Source organism: Mandrillus leucophaeus, unplaced genomic scaffold, assembly GCF_000951045.1.
Source record: "Mandrillus leucophaeus isolate KB7577 unplaced genomic scaffold, Mleu.le_1.0 Scaffold1337, whole genome shotgun sequence".
NCBI lineage: Eukaryota > Metazoa > Chordata > Mammalia > Primates > Cercopithecidae > Mandrillus > Mandrillus leucophaeus.
This window is the reverse complement of record NW_012101296.1, coordinates 762,080-774,845: the sequence shown is the minus strand read 5'-3', so window position 1 is coordinate 774,845 and position 12,766 is coordinate 762,080. Positions and strand designations below refer to the sequence as shown.

Sequence of the window (12,766 nt, the reverse complement as noted above, 5' to 3'; positions counted from 1 at the left end):
CTTTTTGTCCAGACTCTGTAGTTGAATTCTCATACATTAAAGCTATTGAGGTCTAGCTTATGGCTTTCACTTCTTGGGAAGTTGTGGTGCTATATATAGCCAGAAAAATTCAAACAGAACTATGCATAAAAGTATTTTTCACCATTCAGGAGGTTCTTGGAGTCCCAGATTAAGATTTCCTGGTACTGTCAATCTTAATCTATGACACTTCAGCAGAATGACACTTTTGTGGCTTCAGAGACACTGACACTTACTTTCATAGCTGCATAGGACTTTAAAACTTCCCACAAGTGCTACAAACAAAAGGTACTCTTCAAGTGCTGTCAACCTAAAGGTTAACGGCTTGAAGAGACCCTGGGCTAAGGAAGCACAAGCTGGAGACACCAAAATGATCTTCGCAACTCGCCTCTGTATTTTCTGCCCTGCTCCTAAGCCACCCTGTTGGCTGACTGGCCCTTCTCCACAGATGTCGTCTTGAGCCTCTTACAGAGTTTCAGCACTGATATTAAATGACAAGATGGATCACCTACAGGACCACCTTGGATCCCCAACCAGCCCGATCAAGCATTGACACTGCATTTGTCACCACCAGCTCTGATGGTTTGGACATGTAGAAATGTATTGCAGGAAAATATGCAAACAGCTGCTATAAGGTGAGCTGATCGAGACAACCGCCAGCAGGCAGAGGGGAAGGCATAATTAATGGGCACCCTTCAGCAGAGCTCAGAGCAGACCAAATGCTATTGCAGAAGGCTCAAGAATGAGGCGAACAGACTAGCCAGTGCTCCAGGATGTCTGTGGCTCTTTATGAGTGAAGAGAAAGGGTAGAGACTGAAGACAGAGCCGGGGACAGTGACAGGCTTGGGGAAGAACAGCTGATTCAGCAGTCCCAAGGTGAGTCATCCCATGCATTCCACACCCAGGTAGAAAGTGCTCATTAGCAGAACATAATCTCCCAACCTGCATGGTGATCGTCTGTTTGTGAGAATAATAACCATTACAGATTGTGCTTGCACTAAAGCAGATTTAGCAAAGCCTCAGGAACAGAATATACTTCATAGGGTAAGAAATCCAGCTTGGGAAAAAAACTGACCTATCTATGCATCTGTAATGGGTTGAATAGTGTCTCCAAAATATATGTCCACCGAGAACCTCAAAATGTGTCCTTCCTTTGGATATAGGGTCTTTGCAGTTGTAGTTAGTTAGGACAAGGTCATACTGGATTAGGGTGAAGCCTAAATCCAATATGACTGATGTTCTTATAATAAGAGAACACACAGAAACACATACCAGGAAGGCCATGGAAGAAAAATGTATAGTTTGTCAAATGAGGATGAGTTCAAGAAGGGGTCCTACATAGTGAAGTGGAGTATTAGTTTTTAAGCCTGATTAAACACTTGGTGGATCTTTCCCCCAAACATTGAACTTAGTATTATAGTGCTTTCATTCTTGTACAAAATGGTACAACATGTAGGAGTACACATGGAGGGAGAAGAGCCTTCTTCTGTTGTATCAGTTTCTGCTCTAAAGTCAGGAAAATCATCAGCCATAAAGCTCATAGGGAGGGAAAAGAACAATACATAAGCAAAATCATCAAGGCTGAAGGGGAGAACTCAGAGGATTATGTGACTAATACTCACTTGTCAGTGATTTGTACATGGGTCTGGCCATTTACTATTCAACAAATGCCTAAGCCGTGTAAGAGACCTCAAGAAAACAGAAGTGATTCTGCTATAGGAAACCACTTTTTAAAAGAAAAAGAAGCAAACAGAGGTGCTTTACAGGAAAACTTTTTCTTTTCTTTTCTTTTTTTTTTTTTTTTTCTTGAGATGGAGTCTCGCTCTATTACCCAGGCTGGAGTGCACTGGCACGATCTCAGCTCACTGCAGCCTCTGCCTCCCAGGTTTAAGCGATTCTCTTGCCTCAGCCTCCCAAGTAACTGGGACTACAGGCAGGTGCCACCACGCCCTGGTAATGTTTTTGTATTTTCAGTAGAGAAGGGGTTTTGCCATGTTGGCCAAGCTGGTCTCGAACTCCTGACCTCAGGTGATCCGTCTGGCTCAGCCCCCAATAATTCCAGTGAGCCACTGCGCCTTGGCCTAGGAAAACTTTTATCATCCTAAAATCTTCTTATATCATCACTCAAGCAAAAGAAAGCTCTAGAACTGCCTGAGAGAACATACTGCAATGAAGCAGATCATGTATCTGTGCTGCCCAATACAGTTGCCACCAGCTTTATAAAATAACTGAGCACTTAAGATGTGCCCAAGGAGACTGAAGAAATAAATTTTTAATTTGATTTAATGTTGATTCAATTTAAACAACCACAATTGGCTAAGAGACTCCAATGCATCACATGCCTCTAGAGTCACAGAAAACTGCCTGTGGAAAAAGTCTTGAGACATTTCTCACCAACTCTAGGATGAGACTGGTTCCTCAAGTAAAAACAGATTAGGAAGCAAATCACCAAAGCAATTATGAGCAAGAAAAAAAAAAAAAGCTAGAGGTATCCTACCTCCTGATTTCAAAATATATTACAAAGCTACACTAATCAAAACAGTATGGTACTCATATGAAAACAGCCATATGACCAAACAGAAGGGAGAGCCCAGAAATAAAACCATATATTCATGGTTGACAGGGTTGCCAAGAATATACAATGGAGGAAAGATATGTCTTCAACAAATGGTGCTGGGAAAACTGGCTATATATATGCAAAAGAATAACATTGGACCTTTATCTCATGCCATGCACAAAAATCAAGTTAAAATGGATTAAAGACTTAACCATAAGACTTGAAACCGTTAAATTTCTGAAAGAAAACGTAAGGGAAAATCTTGACATTGCCCTTGGCAATAATTTCTTGGATATGACACCAAAAGCATAGGCAAAAAAAGCAATAATAACCAAATAAGATTATGTTAAACTAAAAAGCTTCTGCATAGCAAACAATATAATCAACAAAATGAAAAGGCAACCTATAAAGTGGGAGAAAATATTTGTGAATCATATATCTGATAAAGGATTAATATCCAACATATATAAGGAACTCCTTCAATTCAGTAGCCAAAAAGCTAATAGCCTGATTTTAAAATGGGCAAAAGACCTAAATAGACATTTCTCCAAAGAAGACATACAAATGGCCAGTAAGTATATGAAAAGATGCTCAACATCACTAATCATCAGAGAACTACAAATCAAAACCACAAAGAGATTTCAGCCCTTTGCCACTGTTAAGATGTTAGGATGGCTATTATCAAAAAACAAAAGATAACAAGTGTTAGATGCCAAGAAAATGGATCGCTTGTATATGGTTCATAGGAATGTAAATTGGTGCAACCATTATGGGAAAGATTATGGAAGTTCCTCAAAAAAATTAAAAATAGAACTATCATATGATCCAGCATATGGTACAAGCATACAGTATAGAACTACCATATGATCCCATTTCTAGATATGTAACCAAAGAATTTAAAATTGGGATCTTGAAAAGACATCTGCATTCCCATGTGCATTGCAGCATTATTCACAATAGCAAAAAACATAGGAGCAGCCTAATGTCCACTGATAGATGAATGGATAAAGAAAAATGGGGTATATATAAACTGTATGTATATATACATACAGTAGCATATTACTCAGCCTTAACAAAGAAACAAATCCTACCATTTTTTACAACAGAGATGAACCTAGAGGACACTATGCTAAGTGAAATAAGCCAGACACAGAAGGACAAATACTACATGATCCCACTTAAATGAGGAATCTTAAAATAGTCAAACTCATAGAAGCAGAGAGTAGAATGGTGGTGTGGGAGGTATTGGACCAAGAGTATAAAGTTTCAGTAATGCAAGATGAATAAGTCCTAGAGATCTACTACACAGCATGGCTTCTGCAGTTAACAATACTATATTCTATACTTAAAAATTTGCTAGGCAGGTAGATCTTATGTGTCCTTATAACAAAATAATAATAACAATAATAAAGATGGCAGAAGGGAACTTTTGAAGATGATGGATAGGTTTGTGACATTAATTGTGGTGATGGTTTTATCGATGTATACTTATTTCTAAACTTATCACATTGTTTACATTAAATATATATGGATTTTTGCTCACCAATACTTCAATAAAGTAGTTTCTTTTTTAAAAAAGGTTAGGGAAACTTCATTGGAATATACCACTATTACATAAAGTACTTCTAGTACATATTCCATACTCTGCAGTGTCCCTACCAGTGGTCAGTAGTACCATCTCCATTTTCTGACCAAGGAAACTGAGGCCCAGCAAGAAGATTATTTGACTTGCCCAGAACCTTGCGGTTTTCAAGGGGCAGAGTCAGAGGTCTGACACCAAAGCTCCTACTCTTCCCACCAAGGCAGGCCATCTATAGCACCTTCCACTCTTAAGGGGTCTGCCATTTCCACTCTCTCTGAACAGACATAAAACAAACAAGTGTATTGTGTCTGTATGTGTCGTTATGTGAGTGTGTAGACTCTGAGGAACAGGTAAGTCTTGGAATCCCTTGAGTGTTTAGTGTGAACCTAGTATGTTTAACTAGCTAGTATCAGGTCAGTACCCTTTAGCCAGCCAGCCTTGTTTTCCATTTGGTCCAGCAAAATGGAATGCCAAGAATAGTGATGGGGCTAACAGGATGTATGAATGCATACTTGTTGAATAACTTATTAGGTAGAAGTAGCAGGTCAAATAAACCTTTCCCCCTCAGATACACTCAGCAACAATTCAGTGTTGTGGCTCTCCTGCTCCTTGGAGAGCTCTTATTACCCCCGGCAGTGGAGACACTCAGAAACCCTAAGACCACAAGTCTTTGTGTTGAAAGAGGCTAGAAGTGCGAAAAAGAGGAAAAATAAGCAAGGGAGTACCTCATTAACAGTATGGAGATTTGAAAGTACAGACTTTGGATAATGACTCTCTGGAGCTCCTGGGCCACTCAGCTTCTCCTCTAACTTCCTGTCTGCCCCCAACAGAGGGGGAGGTCAACTGAGGGGCTGGCTGGGCAATGGAGCTAGCAAATGCTGAAATCCACATGAAGCTATGGTGGAGAATGCCACCGTTCCAAAAGGAAACCACAGCTGGTTGTGGAATGCAAGATGCGGAAGGACTGATGCCTGCCTTCTATGCTGTTGCTATTGCGATTTCTGCAGCATTATGAGGAAGGTTTCTGAAGAAGTGAGTTTTGCATCTTTTAAGAAAGTGTTTCTATATCTGGATATGTACTTGATGAAGTTAATAGAGTAATTCTTGGTGTGTCTCTTTAACCCACAGGAAGGTTAACAGAGGCTTTCATCGTTGGTCCTGTAAGCCTACCCTGAAAGGAACTTTCTGGAAAGAGTCCCCTCTTCCTTAAAGGCCTTATAGAATCTTGAGGTTTTGAGGTTGATATGTTTCCACACCCAAATAACCCCAAAATAGTTCATCCTATTGAAATTCTTGGTGTCCTGGAAAGCATTCTATGGAAAACCTGCCTGGTCAGTCAAGCCCACACATGAGTCTATGCAGACATCTCCTCCAACCTGTCAAGCCCCAGGAACCTCCTCTAACGTCTCAAGCCCCAGGATCTAAGGACCGATTTTTAGCACAATCTCACACAACAAAACTATTGGGCACCTAATAATAGAAACAAGCGAATGAATGTTTTGACTGTGACAAAAAAAATGGTTTAGTAACTTTTTATAAACGCATTGTTTCTCTCATTGTCTCAGGGTACTGTCTCAGGGTTATGCCAAAATTAATTTTAAAACTATCTGCTTAAATGTGTCCTTGGACAATAATCATCAGTAAGTCCTAACTTCACCCCCTTTCTGGTAGCGGTCTGACGTTCCTTTGCAGAGTTTTGCTTCCATCGATAAGTTACTTTAAATAAAAACTTAAAAACTAGAAGCCACAATTCTGCGTCGTCGTCAGTCGTCGAAGTCTTGTACAGGAGTCAATCTTTGCAGCGCATGGTTCTCAGAAGTTTCCCGCGAGAGGAAAGCTCCACTTCATGAATTACTGGAACAGTTTCCCTGGGAGTGCCCAGCCCCGCGGCTTCCCTGCTGAGTTCATAGTCACAGCTCCCAGAGCTCGGCCCCAGGAACGGGAAGCCGTGCAAAAAGCGCTTACACCGCCTTCCACTGGCCCCGACCAGGTAGTACCAGGAGTGGGGTGCCCGCCACGGAAGCTGGGGAACTGGGTCCCAGTAAGATCCGACAAGACACCACCTCCCTTCCGCCCGCACAGCCTGCCCTCTCTGCCTGCAGCTATCGTCACTGGTCGGTCCCGGATTCGGAGCAGCTGGTACCTGCGGTAGCAAGCGGATTCCAGGGCCCTAATGACACCGAAGAAGAGGGGCAGCCGCAAATTAGACCCTCTTCCTGGGGACTCAGTCCAGTAGGGACTGTCCGTCGTGCTCTTCCCTTTCTTTCTCCTCCTGAACGAGAGCCAACGCTGCCCCTTCCCAGGACTGGATCGGAGCCAGCCAAATCCTACAGCGCAGAGCCTGCGCCCCCAGCGGCCAGCGCTCCTGTGCCTAGGCAGGTTCACGCCGGAGAAAGTTTGCACGCAGGGACCTACGAGTTCCCAGCACTCTGCAAGAGGGCCAGTTCTGGGATGCCAGCGCTTAGGAAGGTTGAGTGATCCCCAGGCACCAACTGGGGGCCGGGGAACCCAGCGCGAACCCGGGCTGTGGAGGGACCCAGACCCAGGCGCGCGCAGCTGGGGAAGGGGACTTACGTCTGGGGCAGGCAAGGCTGCTGCGCAGTCCTTCCAACCACAGGGCGCCCGCGACGCCGGTGCAGAGAGGAAGCTGTAGATCCCCGAGGGGCTGGCTCCGACAGCTCCATCTGCAGTCTCCAGTGCGGCCAGTGCGCAGCCAAGTCCACTAGACGCGTGGAGGGCGCCGTGCGAAGGAAGGACTCCGCAGGAAAGGTGGCATCGCCCCCGGCATTGGGACCGGGGTCTCTGGATCGAGCCTACTCGAACACTGAAGGAAACCCTGCCCATGACCCTGGGAGGGTCTCGGATGCCGGGCGACCCGGGTGGAGGTCGGGACGAGGGCCGTGCGCCTGGGAACTGGGTGCAGGACGCTGAACGCGGGACTGTCAGAGCGGGAGCTCACCTACGGCCGGGGAAGGAGGTGGCATCTGGCAGAGGAGAGGACGGGGGAGGGAGGGGCTGACCCTGAATTCACCGGGACTAAGAGGCCATAAGACCTGGCTGCGGTAGGACAGCGAATCATCGATCTTACCGGCTTTGAGGACCCGGCTCTGCGGTAGCGCTCTTCCGGAGCGAGGGAAGTAGACTGTTTCATGGAGAACAAGTCTCGCTTATTCGTCTGTCCAGTTTTATCTTGGTCGCTTTTCTCTCTTCTACGTGTCCCCCAGGGAGGCACTACGGATGCCTTTCTCCAAGCTCAAGAGAGACAAACTGAACTTTAAGGGCCAGGGGCCCCATATTTTGTCTGCTCTACAGATCCCACCCGCGGACCACACCCTCCCTTCACTCCCGTCTCTGGGTCCCACCCATAATAACCCGTAATGACAGATCTTCCGTGTCCCCACCTCTTTGCATTCAAAGAAGTTATTATTCAGGGGCATATGGAAAGCCAGTTTCTGCTGGTCTCCCCCAAAAACTTACACTAAACGAGGGCAGCAGAAAAGGACAGGACGATTAAGTTTAAGTTGTGTGAGAGTGGTTGGGAGCAAAAGAATTACTTTTCTCCAAATTTTCCATATCGCATCGAGAGCATTTTCTTTTAACCAGAGTGAAGCCAATCAAAATTAACTGCAGGCACTGGCAATTAAAGAACAAGTTTATCTCAAAAAAAAAAGTTTAACGTTTGGAGGGCATTATTTGCATCAGGCATATGAAAACTTGCCTTCTGTTAGGTATGCTGAAGAAACTGCTTTTGCCAGACTGCCTGAGTCTTTGCTGAGGCTGCAGGGACAAGGGAGAACCCTACCCTGACTGCTTCCAAAAACCTAGTTCCTGATTTCCTGCGGAGGGCACCTACAGGTTGAACCTAAAAGGCGAAAAAGTTCCTGCCTTTCTGTCATTCAAAAGCAGCTACCTTTTCTAAGACAGCGTCAAGGAGGGCACCGGAGGTACTCATCACAATAATTGCCTTGGACTTTACCAAGTCCAAGGCAATTGTCAAATGTGGCAAAGAAAGACACTTCACTGGGTTTTTCTTAGAAATGATTGTTCATCCAATTTCAATCAAGATCTCAATGGAAATTTTGAAAATTACTCATGAGGTTATTGAATAAATCCATCCCCATTATCTAAAGTCATGTAGAGACAACAAAATATGGGCCAAGCACTTGTTCTTGAAAATTATTGCTGGGAAATACACATTTGTAAAAGGGGGGAATCAGTATTTTGTTTCTGCAGTGAGATCAAATGTAGAAAATATTGCATATGTATAGTAAAATGACTGAAACACTGATTCCATGTTATTCTAACATCAGATTTGTAAACCAGTATCTGACAAATTTAACATAATTCACAATAATTCAGCTCATACTATGTGGCAGGTGTCATACTAAGCACTTTACATGTATTCTTTTAGTTCCACCAACTACTCTGAGGAAGAAGCTATTATTTTATTTTAGAGAAAAGAAAGCAGAATCAGGGAGTTGAAGTAACCAGCCTACACAAGCTAGAAAGTAGCTGAGGCAGTGACTTCTGGATTGTGTTCTTACTAAGATACTACCTCATCACATACAATCATCGCAGTGCCAGTCTGGGAATCAAGAACCTAAGAGATGTATCTGACAGATCCACCGTGAGCAAATCACGTAGTCTTTCTGGGTCACAGTTAACTCAACCTATAACGTGAGGGTTGGATTCAATTGCTACAGGTATTCTGAGGCCAAGTACAAGTTTCTATTTCATCTTCTTTCTCTTCCACTTTCTGCCCTCTGGTGGAGGTACTACAGGGACTATGAAATTAAAGTAGCTAACTCAGTGGATTTGAGATAGACAGGGTCCCTCAATCTCCCTCACTTTTTCACTTTTCCACTTTTAGTTCCTCTGAGAACTAAAGCTAATTGCATTAATGGTGTAAAATAAACATTTGTTAAACTTCCTTTTAGCAAGAAAATCCAACCAGTTCTAGTTACCAACAGCACCAGAATTAATATATGAGGTATTCTTTGCATGAAGGTAATGATATAATGAGGGTAAAGATGTTTTATATTCTTTGTAATAAACTTTTAAAATGTCAAGAATCATAAACTATTAGAAGTCTCAAAACATAGTCAAACTGATTAGAATATGCAGTGTGCTCACAGTAATCTTTAATGACCTATTTGAATTATTCTTTAAAAAAAACTAGCTACATTTGCATTTCAGCTTTAAGTGACAACCATCATCTAGTTTCTTAAAACAATTTTACAAAAAGAAACACTTCTAGCCTATTGAAACTTTTATTGTCTAGCACTTCAAGAATACATCCAACTAGTTAGATCATTTAAAAGAAAACACACACAAACCTTGAAGAGATTTATGGAAAAATTAAAGGTATTGAATATACCTCAGGAAACGGTGATTTTACAGAGCAAACTTCAGCACATACCACATTATAGATCAAATTAGTACTTAGTACTACAACTGAAGACAATTTAAGAACAAGAACGAGATCTTGGAGAAGCAAGCAGCATCCGAGGATAACAGCCAAGCAGTAGCTAAAACAGATATGCTACCCCATGGCTCATCTATTTAGCTATTCATTCAACTAATATTTATTTTGGGTTTGCTGGCTGCCAGATGAACAACCTAGACAGAGTTCCTACCCTCACCAAGACTTTTAGTCTTGTGGAATATATTAAACAAATACACAAACATGTAAACTATGAAAAAAAATACTTGCAAATAATGTCAGAATAGCTTTGGGGAGTTAGAATGTAATATTTTCAGCTGAGATATAAAGCTGCAAAGCCTGCAAAATAAAAAAATAAATAAAAACAGCAAGAAACAGGTAAACTGGAAATTTACCTGTTGCAGAGAGGGAAGAGTTTATTTAGTCGAAAGGGGGAATACAACATATCCATATGTACTATAATACACTCTAACCCACTGATATTTTCAGTATCTGATAAAAGCAATTTGTGTAAATGTTCTGTTTGCTGTACACAGTATTTCTGGGACATCAATCCCCTACTCTAATATACCATAGTAGTCTTGGGAAGGAGGTAATATCTGACCCCGTAAGAAATTTCAAAGGAATTTCATTTGTAGTCCTCTCACATACCTAGTGCTACAGAGGGGTCTCACACTGCAATTTCACTGCCTAAATATGCCCCTACCTTTGGTCAGCATCCCACCCAGTCCTCCCAGGGACAGAACACCCTCAATGACAGTAATCATATGCGAAAAAACTGAGATGCCTCACTTCACAACAGACTTTTTTTCTGATTTGTGAATCAATTTGAGATGTCTTAAACTTACGAGGTAAAGTCACATATCTATATTATTGCGGCTAAGCTGTTCTATGTGCCAAGCACTTCATAAAGTGACATATAATTTTCTGGGTTTTTCATTCTTGAAACAAATCTAGTTTCCTTTGTCATAAAATGAGAAGCGTAATAGGCTCACCTGATATGGCTGTTATGAGGATTACACATAGAAAGTGCTTTAAAATAGCTGTAGACACATAATAGGTAAAACTTACTGGGCACTTACTGTTATTTCTTATTCTCACCATTTTACAGAAGAAACTGAGGCTTACAAACTTAAATAGCTTCCCTAAGATCTCACAAGTAGAAAGTGGTAGAAGCAGAATTGGAGCCTAAAAAATTTTGGACCACAAACCAATCCTTACCTTCTGTACCAATTATTAAGAGAAGACCATGATGAAAATGTCCAAGGAGTTTACAGCTTAGAATACACTCTGAATTTTCATTCACCCAATAAATATTTACTGAGCACTGTGGTAGGTTAGTGTCCCCCAACTACTCCCTGCCAAAGTAATGTCCACCCAGAACCTCAGAATGTCACCTTCCTTCTGTGGAAATAAGGGCTTTGCAGATATAATTTGTTATATCTTGGTTTGGGACTTCTGGCCACCTCAACTGTGAGAGAATAAATTTCTGTTGTTTTAAGTCACTCATGTATAGTATTAGTTATAGCAGCCCTAGGAAACGAATACTAGCATCTACTATGTGGCCAGGCATGCTTCTCTACTCTGAGGTTATAGTAATAAATGAAACTGCACTCCTGCCCTCATGAAGTTTACATTCCAGGGAAGGAGGTAGATAATAAACAGACACTTAATATGAGGACAGGTACTAGTTAGTGCTATGAGGAAAAAGTATTGTGAATAGAGGATGACCAGATGAAAGTGACTGGGGGGGCTTTGGAAATATTAGGTGATATATTAAAAGAATACATATATGGGATACAGGGTGTTAACTCAAATGAATCTGGACTGTGGAGTTTCAAACTGCATATAATCCTTCATAGCACGACTTAAATTACTAATTGGAAACTTAGCAAGAACAGAAGCTTAGTAAGCAATAGACCTGAGCTTGTTCAATATGCCAAGATTCTAAAATATATAAAAGATGGCTTCGCAGGTGGATACCTGGTCTTGCTTGTCTATTTAAGTCGCTGGAGATCAGAGGGTCTCTCAGTTCCTCCCACCACTCCCAAATTCTCGCATCTCTTCTAGGAGGTAGTAGCTAGTACTTTGCTTCTTCCTCACCCTGGAATCTCCCCAGCCTGCCTCATAAGCCTTGGGTCTTAGAGTTCTCTAAACACTGCCACTCTTTAATAAAGACGGCAACTTCCACAGACCCAAGAAGAGACAGAGCTATCTCATGTCATCTCTAGCTCTACAGCTTAGATATCTGCTTCAGTTCCCAATATCCAAGGACAGGCAGACATTAACAGCTAGAGTCACCTGGGTCCTCAGAGGTTCTTTTTACAGCCTTCCCTTTACTGTCCTGTACCTGGTCCTATACCAAAATTTATATAGGTATATAGGACAAAAATTTTGTCCTATACCAAAAATTTTGGCTACTGCTGCACCTTTAGTGCTCTTGGTTTAACACCCAACTAATCCTTTGTTCTTCTGGAGATCAGCATACAGCATCTCCCATTGTTTTAATAATCTTGATTATAAAAGGATGGATGAGGTCCAAGCATCCTAAAAAGTCACCCTTGGCAGTGGGCTAGATCCCCCACATGGGTGGCCCTTCTTTCCCACGGCTCTCTTGGCCTGGCTTAATCTTCACCTGTTTGCTTATGTGGAAGAACCCGCAACACAGACCATATGCATAGTGAGGACAGAGTCTTTATTAAGTTCATCACTGTGCCAGGTATCTAGGCAAAGAAAAAAAAATATTTCTCAAAGAAAAATGGAACACTTCAAAATAAATCTCTTCAAATTTTGTCTTAAATAGTGTATCTATTTCCAAATAAAGTCTGTTTCTGGTATTACTCATGAGCATTTAAAATAACATGAAGAGCCAAAAAATTCTTATATGTCATCTCTCTCTAAACACTAGCACAGAGATTAATCTGTATTTAAAATGTTTAACCTTCATTGCCATTAAGTTCCAGCATCATAACCTCTTTATAGAAGGCAAATGTTTTCACTGCTTTGCCTCAGTAAAATTTCTTTGGCAATTTCAGTAGCAATTATACTTATTTGAGATTGTTTTCATTTAATTTAGATGTGAAATTGACTGAAAAACCAACACTGTTTGTCAATTCCTAAAGGTGTTTAAACTGAAAAACTAAGATTTCAACATACATATTCCACA

General features: G+C 41.7%; 1 long non-coding RNA gene across 1 annotated transcript in view; it reads left to right on the top strand.

The window, feature by feature from the left end:
* The first annotated feature begins 730 nt into the window (after window positions 1-730).
* LOC105534350 overlaps window positions 731-12,766 on the top strand; it is a 64,110-nt gene continuing 52,074 nt past the window's right edge. Inside the window, exon 1 of the long non-coding RNA XR_001005256.1 lies at window positions 731-894. This is a non-coding gene — a long non-coding RNA (uncharacterized LOC105534350). The remainder of the gene's footprint in view (window positions 895-12,766) is intronic.